General features: G+C 39.9%; 1 protein-coding gene across 2 annotated transcripts in view; it reads left to right on the forward strand.

Annotated features, from left to right (window-relative positions):
* Positions 1 to 11,863, forward strand: part of INO80D (INO80 complex subunit D) — a 44,637-nt gene extending 32,774 nt beyond the window's left edge. Inside the window, exon 12 of one of the 2 annotated variants that reach the window (XM_032189722.1) lies at positions 10,737 to 11,863. The gene's annotated coding sequence lies outside the window, so the exon portion shown is untranslated. Of the gene's footprint in view, positions 1 to 447; positions 811 to 10,736 lie in introns of those variants that run through there. The other variant, XM_032189723.1, reaches the window with a different exon arrangement.
* The last annotated feature ends 3,436 nt before the right edge of the window (positions 11,864 to 15,299 follow it).

The raw sequence follows: 15,299 nt of genomic DNA on the forward strand, positions 1-15,299 counted from the left end.
CCTCTCTTTTTTTTTTTTCTTTTTTTTTTTTTTTTTTTTTCTTAAGATGGGGTTAAGAAGAAAACCCCTGCTTCAGTACTGACCAGGGTTAGCCCCCTGTGAACCTTGCTGTAGCGTTCACATGTGCTTGTTATGCACCGGTGCTCATTTATTGCAGGCAGGTTCACCGTTCCCCAATAATTCCTTAAGGATACAGCACAGTTACTGGATGTAATTGATCTTAGCAGTAAGACCTAGAAATGGGAAGATACCTCAGATTACTGATGCATGTTACTGTTTCCTAGGGTTCGGATCAGTGCTTGCCATCCCCTTAGCATCTGCTAGAAAGTTTTCCTGTGGGCAGAAGTCTTGATTTTTATTTTTATTTTGATTTTTTGATTTTTTCTCTTTTTTTTTTTTTTTTTTTTTTTTTAAGAAAAAAAAAAACACAACTTTTTTTTTCCAAAGGTAGCATCTGGCATTGAAAACTTGGCTGCACACATTGATTTGAGAATGGTGCACTGAAGTCCTAAAACAAGACCATGGTTCCGGGATGAGTTTGGCAGTTTCTTAAAATAGTGTCTTGACCTCCTCCGTGTGTGTGTGTGTGTGTGTGTGTTTGGGGTGCAGGGAGCAGCAGTTCCTTTTCTTTTGGTGAAGAAGTGGGTGTTATTCCCTTCCAGAACTGGTCACTGTTCTTACTGCATGCTGACTTTTGTTTTTTATGATGATGATTTTTAATTCATTGAGCAGCAAGGGGACCAATTGACTGGTTGCCCAGAAATCTGAAGGCTGATGTCAAAGTTAGCCCAGGGAAAAAGAAAAGAGGAAAAAAAAAAAAAAAAAAAAAGAAAACCAGAAAGATTTAAACAGAATCATGGTACAGTGAGGATTCCTGTGCAGAAATTCCCTCCCTTGCTGAATTACTGTGGCCTTGTAGCATTGATGATTTGCCTTTTCAAGTGTGGCTTTGTCCCAGACTCTTTGTCTGACAGGCTGACAGGTATTTCCCAGCTGAAACTGGAAGAATTTGGTTGGTATTCTGCCCATCCACACAAGTTTAGTTCAGACCCTTTGGTAAGTTCCAAATGGATGCATTTCTCAAATTATTACTAGCTACTGAAACTTCCTTGGTTAGCTTTTTTTCCCCTGGGAGCCATATAGTTTTTGAGACACTTGTGGGATGTGATGCTCTGTATGTGAAGCTGAATGTATGTAAGGAACTAGCAGGTACCTATCAGTAGTCATGGCTAACCAAAAGAGAAATCTCTAAAGCAAAATAGGGAGATAAGAATTCCTCTTGTCTGCAGGACAGCTCTGCTTTTACTGCCTACCTGCCGAAGATAGTATTAAGACTCTTTGGTAGCAATTTCAGTTCTTAAAGAATGGAGTCCACTAGCTTTTAGATTTATTTTATTAATCCGAGGGATAACAGCAACATAAATCCTGAGGTGTTCGCTTGTATCTCTTTATCAGGAAGTGAGAAAAGGAATTTGCTTGTGACTTTATAGGGCTCAAACTTGCTACTGTACTCTGACTTGGACTGTAAAAGTAACTTGTTTAATTAGTGTAAGTCTCTACTCTTCTTCTTGGTTTGTTTCTGAGATGCAGATGAGAGAATAGAAAAATCCACATTTCAGTCTCTGACTGTAGAAGACATTTCCTTCTACCTTACAATAAAACATCCTACCTGCATGTATCCTAGTCTAATCCAGGAAATGGAGATACCAAGCACATGTTATAGGGAGGCCTAATACATTGTTTGAGCAAGGGATCATTGAACTAAGTTTAATTAGTTTAGAAATTCATTTTTTAGCAGTCAGACCCATACCAAAATCTCTGACCCAAACCTCTCCTTTCGTCTTGTTAAGGAATGGAGTTTAAATGGGACAGGTCTTGTCTTTTTACTATCATAGCAATCATACTATCCCATTTCTTGAAAGATCTGTCCTCCTTAAACATAAAGGAGTATGGATGATGCGTATGTCCTGTCTGAAATTGCAAGTGTATGTGGGTGGAGGAAACAAAAATGATTTTGATGCTTCTGTTGTTATGAAGTCCTTATTTCATACTTGGTAAAATAGATCTTAATAATATAAGCCGAATATTTTTAAGTGGTGATTTAAATATGTTTGTAACATTTAAATGTTTTTAAATCATGTAAAAAGTTGAATTGAAGCCTATGAATTCCTGCTTGTGATTGTCCTGCTGATTGAGGAATGCCCAGTGGTATTGTGAAATGAGGCAAATCTGACAAGGCATTTATTTATTTTTGTATTATGTTCCCCACACTTTGTTGAGGAGACAACTGTTTGATTTGCAAATGATTTTCCTTGTGTCCATATACCTTCTTCAATGTGTTCTGGATGACTGACTGAAAAAGAGTGGAGAACTAGTATACCAAATGGTTAATTCTTTAATCTGCTTGTGTATTCATGTCATTTTAGAGGATGTTAATTTCTTAAATTGGTTTCAGGACTTTGAAATGATTCTTGTGCCCATCAAACTCTCCAATGAAGCTGCAGCTCATGCAGATTAATTTGCCCCACATTACATTTCTCTTTCTTAGCAGGTGCTGGGTGGGAAGGAAGGAGAGGAACCTAAAGTCAAGTTCTGCTTGCTGACATTGGTATAAATTTCCAAGTTGCTCTTTGGTTTAAGGTCACTGTGTTTATACTGTTGTAACTCAGAACAGAATCCAGCTCCTAACCTAAGCATTGATTTAGTCAGGAAATTTTAAAAGTTGTCAAAGCTACGTGGGTTCATAATTCCCATTTGAAATCAATGGCCATTATGTACCTGTATTCCTTTAAGGCAGCCTAGGATATCAACTCTCTTCTCCCACTTAGACTTCAGTTTTGTATATCCTTTGATGTCTTTTCCCTGAAAAGTGACTACGTAACATTTTTCAATGAGCAAACTAAGTTTGCAATAAAGCTGCACTATTAAAAATAAATTTCTGTTTGTATACATTTGAAATAGGAATCCCTCTGTCCGGTCTGATACAGAATTCTGAAGTGGGCCACCACTCTTGCCTTTGCCTGGTTCACCTCCCATTTTGTCACTGCCACCAGTATGGCCTACCAAGCAATTAGGGGTTTTGATCTTAGGTTTACAGGATGAATCCTGCAGGTGGGCTTCTACACCAACACAACTCACTGAGTTCAGTGAATCAGCATCTTACCGTTGGGTATGAGAGACCCAATTTGAGAGTTTGTGCAGCCAGAGATGTTTCACACCTCTTCCTCTGGGACACACTGCAGGTCTCGTTAAAGTAGTCCTTAAGGCTGCTATTTAAGTGGTTCCCTAACAGAGTCCATGCTCTCTTGCAGAGGTTTTTGAATATCATCTCCTCGTACAGCAATTAGCACTCTAATCACCCTTTCACCAAAGAGTCAGTGTAGCAATTTCAGTCCATTCATTTGAGATGGTCAATATCTATTTCGTCCTTTACATGTTAACAAATTGAATAAAGCTAGTTTAACTTAAAAGTTAATTTCCTTACATAAGATTTCAGTTTTAAAGACTAGAAGGGGAGGGGCGGGGGGGGAAGAGGCCTAGGAAAAAATACCAGTAAGATTAGTTTTGGTTAATAGCAGCACCTCAATTAGTCTCTGTACAAAAGTGTAAGTACTGACAGAATGACATGTAATGGTGTATGGAGGCTGGTCAGAAGCAGCCTCATGCTTACCTGGTGTCTAAGACATTGTTAGACATGCTTTGATGTTTCCTTTCACTTAGGGAGATTTCATGCCAACTTTGAGGGGAGCTGTATGTACTTTGATACCTCAAGGTTGATTTGTTCTTGGGACTTGTAATTGCTGTGATGCAAGAAGATGGAAAAGATGCGTTGTGTTGTCCTCTCCTGCCTTCCAGTCCCCCTCAGGTTCTTGCTTAGTTCTCTTGTTGGTAGCAAGCTTCTCTGTATCTTTGGGCAGAGAAGTTAGTGAAACATTTATGCTGATAATGCTGAGGGGTAGTACAGGTGTAGGTCTGCCTCTTGACCTGCGGAGAAGACTGCGACAGCTAGATGTCCCACTTCACCCAGCAGGCTAGCGAATGAGCAATCATACCTCTCAGTTGCAGACATTGAAAAATGCCTTGAAGGTTACAGCCTGTTAGGTAAAAATCAGAGATGGTGTCACAAATACAAATGCGAGGAAAAAGATATTAACAGCCATCCATAACTGGAAAGGGAAGCCAAGGGAAGTTGCTGCTTTTTTTTTTTGAAGAGGGGGGAGCTGTTAGTTCAGAAATTTGGAAGCCCTGGTGTGAGCTGTTACGTACAGTCTGATGCAGCTGGCTCCAGGACACGGCCGAGGCAAAGGGCCTGCAGCTGAACATGCAGACTGGTAGCCAAATTCCCTTTGGAGCTTCAGTTTGCTGTAACCACATCTAAATGCAGTCTAGAATTGAATTGGCTTGCCAGGGTCTCAAGAAGAAGTAAAATAAACCCTGTGAAAGTGTCTTCACTGAGAAGTTGGCCCTAGTGGTTAAAAGGATGTGCTGTTGGTCCACATCCAAAGCCCCAGCTACTCCCCCCACTGCAGCAGCATGGCTGTTGCATTTCCCTTAGGCCTCAGCAGCGCTGATGAGCACCAGCTCAGCAGCAGCAGAGCCAGGTCCTGGTGTCGACTTTTTGCAGACTCTGGAGGGCAGGGACAGTGACAGGAGTTGTTTTCTGACCATTTAACCTGCAGTGAGGTGTTTGTGTGGGTGCCTGGGCAGCTTTCCTGCTGGGATATTTCTCTTTGCTTTTGTATTTTTGCCATTACATGTGAAGGGGAGTCTCCTCCTAGTATAGGTCTTTTGCAAGGCCCTATGGTGATGGAAGTACTAAATGAAGGAATAAGTTCGGGCTAATGCACCAGCCATATCTTTAGGTCTTTCTGGTCTTATCATACGGTTGTTCTGATCTTTTGGGTGACATTTAGTACTGGGGTGTTGTGGGCTGCTCGTCTTATCTCCCATCTCCCCTCTCCCCAGTCCTTTGTTTCCTTCCCCTCTGCATTCTTCACCATTCTTTTTTTTTTATTCTCCCATTCTCAGATACTTCTCCAATATAAGTCATGCCAACCAGTAAGTCTTCTGTGGCTTGGTCTTGAGAGAATGTGACTGTAAAATGAAAAGGAGGAGAGATTCCAGCAATTCATAGCACGCATTTTTGGGTGCTAGAATGACCTGAAATATTTCTCAGAGCAGTGAGTAAGATCTTTTTTCATAACACAGTGAGTGATATGTAATGAATTAGATGCTGAGGTGCCACCTTGATCCCAGGAGTGAACACGTTATCTGTGAACATGCAGGCATTTTTAGTGAGCATCTACCTTTTCACAGATTCCTCTTGTTTTGTGAAGTGCATCAGCAGAAAATAATGAAGAAAAATTTTAGGTTATTCTTTTTAATAACCTGCATGAAGAAGTCCAACTAAAAGTAAGGACAGTTGGTGGCGAAAAAAATCTACATTTGTGTTTACTATGCTTAAACCTGGACTTTAGGTGAGGTCATGGTCATGAGAGACCTTAGTTCCATCAGCTATATTTTGTTTTTGTCTTTACAACTAGACAATAATGTTGTTGGAAAAGAAAAGTTTGGGGAAGAAAGAGGAATTGCAGAAGTGTCTTGGAACAATTTTCTCACTTATGTCTTCAGCCACTTCTTAAAAAAAAAAAAAAAAGGGAAAAAAAAAAACACAAAAACAATGACTTGGTCTTGGGAGCTTTTTGCTTTTCTGTTCTGCTACTTGTCTCATGCTTGTTGAGTTCTTTGCTTTTCCTTGTTTTATTCTGCTTCCACATACTTGTTCTCCGGCTACTTTGGAATAAGGTGACATAGTGGAAGCATGAGAGAAGACATTGGGTTTGGCTGTAGATGGACATCAGTAGTTGGAGGCATCTTTCTTTTTCCGTTTCCTTAAAGTAAGTGTTGGCACCTTTTCAGTCTTCCCTGGCTCACAGAATTCAGTTTGGAAGTGAACAGGATGAAATTCAGGCTTTTGACCTTAAAACTGTACATAGTTGATGTAGAAAAATGCATTCTTCATACTCCTTTCCCTTGCTAGGCCCCCAAACACACAGTGAGGTATACAGAGTACATGCGTATGAACTTTGTGCGCACGTTGAACTTGGTCCAGCAACGCTATTGTTTTACCCAATTTCTGTCTTTGTCAGCCGGTGCCCACTGAAGTGAACTCTGGGTAGGTGATGTCCCCAGATATCCTCTGGAAAACTTTAACTTTGGTGCAGATTGCTCTAATGTAGCTGACTGCTATGTCATTTGCTTCTACTTTGGAGTGGACTGATTTACCCTGAAATGACTCTAACCTGCGTCTCGAAGCACGTAGTTGGTTCCAGTGAAAACAGATTCATTCTGAAGTGACAGACAGTTCGGTTCTCATGCAAAATACCTACATCCTACCAGAAGGGGTTGAACCAGTTTCTCTGACAGTGATTACCTTCACTGTACAGTTTTGGGTATGTCTCAGGGATTCCTTGTGGAAATAAGGGCAGTTAACAAAAAAAAAAAAAAAAAGTAAATAGTTTTAAAAGTAAATAATAATTTAAGGTAGAGCGTCATCTAAGTGAGAGCGCAAGAAAGAGAAATCCTTGTTCAGTTTTCTAGTCCAGTGTCTGGCTTAGGGACTCTTTCTCTTCTCGGGGCTCTCATCTCAAGTTCAACATACAAAATCTTTTTCATCACGCTCAGCTTTAAACTTTTTATTTAAAGATACCCTTCCCCAATGAGCTTTCAGAATACTTATTGTAGATTTTAAGAGAAATGGTATATTAATTTATGCTATTAACATCACCTCATAAATTATAAGTTTTATACTAAAGCTGTATTGAGTGTAATGAATTATGTTGCATATGTGTTTTTAATAGCTATAAAATTATATACAAGCTTTTTTGGAAAAACAAACTAGTGAAGCACCTTTTTACACTGGATCTTTGCCGTGTCAAGGTGTACAGCTATTCTTTGCTACCTTGCAGATATCTATATCTATATCTATATATAGATATATATATATAAATAAAATAAAATGGTATCCTGTATCAACAAAGCATAGAACTCTTTTTAACCCTTATATTACTGTTCCTATAACTCTTTTTAAATTTTATTTTGAGTGTTACATTCTGCAATAATTTATCTGTGGTTTGTACCTATGATTAGAAATTTAGTTACAGGGTAAATAGATCAAATTAAAAAAATCCAACTACTGTAGCTGGAAGTTGTGAACCAAGTTTGTAAGACCTTTTTTTTTTTTTTTTTAATGTATTTATTTCCAGTTAGCTCTGTGAGTTGGAATTTGAAAAGTCAGAACATTAGGAATCTACAGTGTCTTATTCAGGAATTTTCCCCCTCCTTTCCTCACAAAAGGAATTCCCACTGTGACTTATAAATAGAATTAGACTGCTTGTGTGCATGTATGTATTATATATACACACAAAAAATATGCATTGGGGGGGATGTATGTGCGATATGAATGTGTATATTGTATGTAGGTCCTAGTTTTGTATAGAGAGAAGTAGTTGAGAGGTGATGGAATGTATTGTAGAAATGTGATTATTTAGTAGGGGGTTATTATGTCCTCACTGTTGTATAAATAACTCAAACTCTCTACTACATAATCTTCTGTTATAAGGCTAACTCTGATATCATGTCAATTTTACTGTTTTTTAAATGAGTTGCATTGAGCCCTGTTTAAAATGCCATGAAAATACCAAGTTCCCAAAGACAGCCTTTAAATAAAATAAATGGGGGAGGAAAAGGGATGGGGGAATTCAGTGTTATTTTTCAGAAGAAATTCAAATGGGAAGGTCTGTATTTGGTGGGATGGTGTGACAGAGGAATTACTGTATTTTTGCAAATTAATACCCGAATCTCCCACGGTCTGACTTAGAAAATGTGGTCAATCAGTTGTACTTGTGTTTTCAAATTAGGTTGTAAGGGGTACTGTTTATGGACTGATCTCCATTCTGTAAAAGCATCTTGTTTTCAAAGTAGATTCTTTTCTCTCCTGAAGGTCTTTGTGTGTATTGATTTTTGAAAAAAAAAAAAAAAAAAAAAATTGCTGTTGTGGATTGCAGAGCAATATATACTTACAATCCAGGGAGTTTCACTTGTGCTGTGAAATTCTGAATTTAATTTTGGCCACTTAGCTTTTCTCATAATTGGAGAAGCAAAATTTCTTTATGGGAGTTCTCACTCAAAAACTCATGCTTTTGCTTACTCTTCATACTGTTCATCAGTTACAATATTTAGGCGGGAGAAAACGAAAACCTAATTGTTATTCATTCATACAGTATCACTTCTAGTGATGGTGATCCTGGTGACTTCAAAATCTGTTTAGAAAAACAGAGCTTCCAATATGGCACAGACTTTTTTTTTTTTGTTTTTTTTAAAGTTTTTTTTGAAGTGCAGTTGCAAATTGAACATCAATGTTTTTGTACATCCCCCTCCCTCCCAGTATGTCAATGCCCCCAGACACAGCTCTCCCCCCTGCAATTCCTCTCTTGCGCATGTGCATGTACGAATGAACAGGCAGGGAGGTGGAAGTTGTCAGAGGCCTTTCCTTCTCGTCGTTTGGTGGTAATATGGGAGTTAGCAGCATAAATCTTTATGCCTTTATGGGGAAAAATAGGCCCATTTTTGTGTATACCTGTACAGAGAGATATCTGTATATGAGATATTGGTAGCACTTTGCTGAATGTGGACTTGCCCTCATGATGTACAATAAATACATACGAATGCAATCGATCTAAGTCTATATATACAAGCATACAGATATGTAGATGGAATATATGTAGTATCACACACATTAGTTGTAACATGAATAAGTGTGTGAGCTAAAGAGAGAGACTATCTGTGTAGCCTATGCGTAAGAGGTAAGCACTTGTGCCAAACAAGGTGGTCTTAATTCTTCTGAAGGATTTGGATGACATCCATGATGGGTCTGATCTTGGTCACCATTGGTTTTTTGTTACCTCAGCCCTCAAAGTGTAATTTCCTTGGTACGTTTTTGCTTCTGTTTATATTAATGCGTGTTGAGGCCTCTTGCAATGCCGACCTCTTCTGCTTCGCTGCTTCATTGCCTCCATTCCAGCTCCTCTTTACCCCAGTATCCCTAAAGCTTATCTTGCTGGCAGTAATTGGCTTTAATGGCCCAATCCAGCTCTTCTTATGCATTAGGGATATTCTCTTGGTGACTGTAGTGGCAGCTGAATTGGGCCCTGAGCACTTGCTTGATCTTAGGCAGATTTTTCCAGATACTCAATAGTGCTTGACCATGACTGTGATTGATTTGCAGATGAACACCAGCTTTTCTTAGAAAACTGATGCAAAGCTACCTAGCATAGTAAAAGGTTAACCCAGCACCATAATTTAGAGGTGAATACTCAAAACTAGAAAAACAAACCTTCTGAAAAAGATCTTAAATTTTCAGCCCCAGAGAGAAAAGGGAGCTCAGTATGTGTTTCCCGTAAGGAAAGCAGCAATCAGAAGGCAGCCTTGTGCTGTGTTCCGAGCAGTGGTGGTGTCGTCAAACATATCAAGAGAAACACAGCTCATTACATTTTATCATTAAACATTCTAAAATGAGCTGCGGAGTTGACCATTAGTATGCTAGTACTTTGCATCTCATTGTGTATTGAATGATTTTGCTTATGCAAGAAAATTGTGTTAAGTATTTTATTTTCTGTTTTCTGGCTAAATTGGGTTCCCAGATCCTTTGAGCAGAAAGCAGCTGTCAGAAACCTGCTCAGTCACATGTAAGCACTGTTGAAACTCATAGCTAGCTTACGTTTCGGTTTCAATGGAGAGCACTGTTCCAGTTCTGTCATCAAGCCCTTCCTGCATTCCACGCTTTCAGTCTGGGTATGGCACTATTTTTCTTGGCCACGATTCAGCCATGGAATTCTTGTCTTCCTTGCATTTCTATTAGAAAAAGGTAACTGATGTACTGTTCCATCTGAGCTTTCATGCAATCATACGTGACAATTTCTATGATACATATGTCTGGGCGTGTGTATGGGTATGTCTGTGTACTGTGTGTGTATAATACATATTTATATGCACACATTTATTACGCTATTTCAGTTTATGTATGTGGAGAACATACTCGTTGGTTCTCTCCTGATATATACTCATGCATACGTATATTAAATATGTATATAGAGTGTAGATGTCCTGCATATACATGTGTATATGTTATGAACCTTGGTTGGCAATTTATTTTTATTTTTATTTTTTTTTTTTTTACTTTTTGCAAGTTGCTGGCCCTTATGAAATATTTTCACTGAGGCTGCATTATATAGAAGAAATGGAGAAATGTGTTATCAAAGTTTTATTTTAAAAAGGAGACTTAATTATCTAAAGCCATTTGTAATTGTCTTTTGAATTTTTACTAGAAAGGTTGTTATTAAAAAAAGAAGAAAAAAAAAAAGAAAAAAAAAAAAGAAAAAGGAAAATAACAAAAACAAGCAGACAAGCCCTTACTCCCACCATCACTTAGATGGATGTAAGAAAGAAATGGAAAAAACAAATTCCCAAGTATTTATTTCCTTCAGGGTTTTCTGAGGCATACTGTAATCACGTTCTGCCCCATCTCCCTGTTGTCCAAATATAATTAATGATTCATGGTTTCTTTTACACAGCTTTCCCCATTACTTTTCCCCATTACTTCTTTAATCATTGTTCACCTACTAAATTTAGTAGTACTGATAGCACTAAGGAGATCTTATTTCTTCTGTCCTTTCCAGGAAAAATACCAGTGCATCACTATTGTGTTACATTTTAACATACTTTGTGGAGGATGGATGTTTTTATGAAGATGTCTGTAACAAGTCTTTAACTTATTTAATGTGAGAAGCCTTCATTGGAATCTGTTGTTTGTTTCCAAAGAGTTTCTGCAACTGTTTTTTCACCATCGTACTAAATAGTTGTTCCCTTCTTATTTGATGCCTGAGGTTTTAGGGTTTGGGTTTTATTGTTGTGTATGTTTTCCTTAATTTGCTTTGTTTTGTTTTTAAATTCCCCAAAATATTTATCTGCAAGTGGAGAAAAACAGATGTCAGAGTCCCAACCAATATCCTTTTTGCAATTAACAGTAAATATCTTTGTCCTAGGTTTAATGAAAGAGAAGGTGGCAAATGGACAGTCTGAAGTGCTTTAGAGGGAATGGAATGGTCACTCTTTTTAAGGCTGTCTCAGAGAAATTTGTGTTTGGTGTCATTTTAAAGGTAGCTTGATCACACTTTGATATCAGAAACAGCCTTGTAACAAAGAGCCTCATACAGTTGTTTGGCCACTAGAGTTAAAAGCATAAAGTTGCAGTGGGAAAGAAAAGGTGAGGCAGTGTAATTGAACCAGTGAATTGTAGCTTGCAAACGTAACTGATTTTGAAGTAACTGCATGGTAGCAAGGATTAGCAGTCTCTTACACCCCTTCCTTGTTCCCTTTCATCCCCAACATGTGTTCAGCATACCGTACATTGGGAAAAATAAACAACTTGCTACAGCAAAGCTAAATCCACCTAGTGACTGCTTAAAGGGAACATACAAACTTGCACGGCTGCATCCCATACTGCGGCGTTAGCTGGAAGACCAGCTAATGGGCACAGAAAGCCCAGTCGTGTTTGCTTCTGCGGACGTGTGCCGCTTTTGGAGAGAGCAGAGCATGGGGGTGTCTGAGGAGAGCGGTCACTCAGTGCAGTCCCAGCAGCGACAGCAGCTCCTGGCGCTGCTCCTGGTGCCAGAGCGCTTGCCAACAGCACTCCAGGGGCGGGCAGGAGAGCTCCTGTTTGTACCTTCCCTTTAAATAGGAAAAGTTGGCTCATGTGTTCCTCATACTTCTCAATGAATGTACTGTATTACCATTTAAAAAAAAAAAAAAAAAAAAGAAATGATAATAGATTGGTCTCCTTTTGTTATCTGGTCCTTGTTTAATTTGTTTAAGGGTTTTTGTATACAAAAGTTTACATTTTTATGTATATTTTTCTTGTGTAAAAACTGATGTAATATGTGTATAAAACACTGTATGTATTATCTGTATATAGTGTGACAAAATGATTTTCTTTCTTTCTTTTGGATGTATTAATAAATCTTGCTGTGAAGTAGCTGTGTTTTCTATGATGAAACCCTCTTCTCCAAGCCATTTTACTAACTCCCAAGTTGTATGAATATTGCCCAGGCTGAAATCTAATCCATAAACTGTTGTGGGTTTTTTGTTGCTGTTGTTGTATTTTTTTTTTGAAAAATACCTTAAGTACAACTGTCCTTTGTTTGGTAGCAGTAGAGTCTGATTGTGCTCTGGTTTATTCTGTGTTGCTTTTTAATAACATTAGCTAATTAGTTTTGCAAACAAACTGGGGTCTTCAGTCTCACTCCTGATTCTAATTATAGTGCTTTCTAGCTCTGAATTACTGACCCAGGGAGCAAATCCTCTTTTTCTGTTGTCAGATGCAGAGCTGTACTTGAAATATTATTTAAGGGGTATATAAGACAAAATTCTATCACATGATGTTATGTTTTTGAGGACTTTAAAAAATATGTATACACCTCCTTCATCACTGGAACTGGGCAGTTTGGTGCTGAAGATGCCACTGGGGACGGCTCAGCGCCAGGCAGGATGGCTGGGCAAGGGTGCACGTGGAGGCTGCCTGGATGCATAGCACGGGGAACCCCCACTGCCACGTTTCTGACAGGGCTCTGCATGAGGAAGAAGCTGCAGCTCCTGGCATGAGCTCGGCCGCCTTGGCTGTACCAACCTTCCCGTGCAGTGTCTGCTCTCCAAGAGCGGCTTTTCCATGGGAGCACAAAGGATGTGCTGTTTTAACCAGAACTGTGCCATGGACGCTTTGCAGTAAGTAGATGGTTGCTGCATCTTCATTACAGTATTTCTTTTGTGAAGTCTTCTCCTTTTCCTTCTGTCATGAGGGTATGTGCTACCACTGATGTTTGCTTTGCTAGTCTCCTTCCCCAGTGCATTTGGACTTGTCTTGCAAGGGAGAAGCAGTTACGTCCTCAGTGAGACCATGCTGTAGGTTCTGGTTTTTATAGGCGGTCTCCTTTAATGCTGCTCTGGTCATCAGAATGACTATCAACAGAGACTGATGATGAGGGGATTCAGTAATATGACTTTTCTTTTTAGAAAAAAAACAGTGTTTTTTAAAAAGTGGCCCAGCCACTCAAGATGGTGTAATTAGAGCTGCATTTTGCTGAGGGTTAACTGGTGACAGTGAATGATGTGGTCTTCCATGCGAACATACGCTGCAAAGGTCTCACTGCAAAGGCTGAATGGGTTTATGCTGTAATATCTTGCCTTTGTGGGAGACAGGAGTAGCCCTTGAAAAGACAACAGAATGGTGAAAGGTGGAATAATTGATTCTTATGGGGAAATAAATAGTTACTAAAAACGTGCTTCTAAGAGGAAAGCAAAAGTTGCTATTTGATATAAGATATAGGGCCACAATGAAAAGTAAGGAGGAAGTTAGGAAAATACAGGCTTCTCCCTGGGAAAAACTTCCCAGGAGAAAGAGCTGCCTGTGCTTGGGTCAGGTGTGCTGCAGCATGGGTTTGGGGAGAAAGGCTCCTGTACTGAGTAAGGCAGAAACCAACTGAATCACACAAGTGTTTTTTTTTTTTTTTTTTTTTTTTTTCCCTTCTTTTTTTTCTTCCAACATTTCCATGAGCAACAAAGAAACACTCTTAGAAAATGATTGCATGACTCTCAGCCTGCAACTTTACAAAACCAAGCAGTCATTTCTCTAGTGCTGCATTTCAAAACACAAATAGATGATTTTATTTGAAGTATCAGTTCAGGAAGAATGTGGTACATCTTTCATTGTATTGTGCCAGTCTTCTCGAGCTCCAACAGTAGCCTTACAATAGCTGGCAGTTATTTTCTCAGGAAAGCTCATTTAGTTTGTGCTGGAAAAGCAGGTGACAAGTTTTGTTACAAGAGCAAGTGTTGCTCTCATGTTCAGTGAAGTGATTGGAAGGAGAAACCTTGACTAAATGTGGGAGCTGGCTTCCTGCAGAGGTGAAGACAGCCTCTCTCTTCCTGCATGGCCACAGCAGTTGTCCCATCTGCGGAAAATAATGGGACCGATCTTCCACGCTCCCTCCTGGATCCTCCTGCCCAAACACAGGGCTGGTGCTCTGCAGCTGTCAAATCTGAACTGGAGATGTATGATGCTTATTTGAAGGGCTAGGAGGTGATTGTTTTGTTTACTGCCATGAGCTTCAGCCCAGGAATGGCTGCCTTGTTTTTACTGCTGTAGCTAATTTATGGCTTGTGGAAGGTGTCAGTGAGTAGACTTGGTAAAAACTGAAGTGTTGTGTTAAAATGTCCCTGAAGGAAAAGGGGCTGTGGGTCCTTTTCGCCCTTTACATCTCACTTGTGGAGGCTGACAGCCACCACTGGGGGGAGGGGAGGGGAGTCCTGTCACCAGAGCTTAGTCTGGCCCTGCTACCTGCTTGTGCTTAGCTTGTACATCGGCTTCACGTCCTTGCTTCTTCAAACGTACAACTTAAAGCTGTGCAACACTTGGTGGAGGAATACTGACACCCCATCACACACCCCCATACAGGTGGCCTTTTGCAAATCCAATCTTCGGGGCTTTCTGTACTGTGACACCTCCTAGGACACGGACAGGGGTTAGGCCACTGATACAGGCATAAATGCTGTCATACTGATCAGTATTTTCTCATAGCTCTCTTGTGTTTCCTCTGAGGGTGTAATGGTCTTAGCAACTCCATGTCCACTCACCTTTTGCACCTCCTTTGCATGCAAAGGCCTTCCACACCAGAGAGAAGGCTCTTGGTAGGGCTAACCTGTCTGACGCATTCTCCCTTTTCTGTCTCAGAACTATAATCCCTCATCAATGCATCCCAGCATTTCCCTGCTAAAAGTTACCTGTTGTACTGCTCATGCCATAAAGAGCTTTATGACTGCACAAAAGCCTTGGTTTCAGAGCCCACACTGTTGTCTTACTCCTGGCAGTGGCCCCATGCCAGGTGAAATGGCGCCAAGCAGGAAGTTGTCTAAAGCACCATGACCATTTCCCTGCAGCTTTGCAAAGCTCTTCTACTCTTCATAACGGCTATTTTCCCAACTTTCCTTTGCACCTTGAAGTGTTGGAGCGTTTCTTTCCAAGTGCCTTTCTTGTACTGTGGCTTTCCATGCACTGAGTGGCAGTGCTCATCAGGAGATGCACTGGGCCCAAACTCCAGCCGAAGGAATAGGAGCAACCCTGCTTCACTCGGCTGCTGCTAAAGCATCGAGAGCAACACAGATACTTATTCACATCAGATACGGGCAAG

Source organism: Aythya fuligula, chromosome 6 (genome assembly GCF_009819795.1).
Source record: "Aythya fuligula isolate bAytFul2 chromosome 6, bAytFul2.pri, whole genome shotgun sequence".
Taxonomy (NCBI): domain Eukaryota; kingdom Metazoa; phylum Chordata; class Aves; order Anseriformes; family Anatidae; genus Aythya; species Aythya fuligula.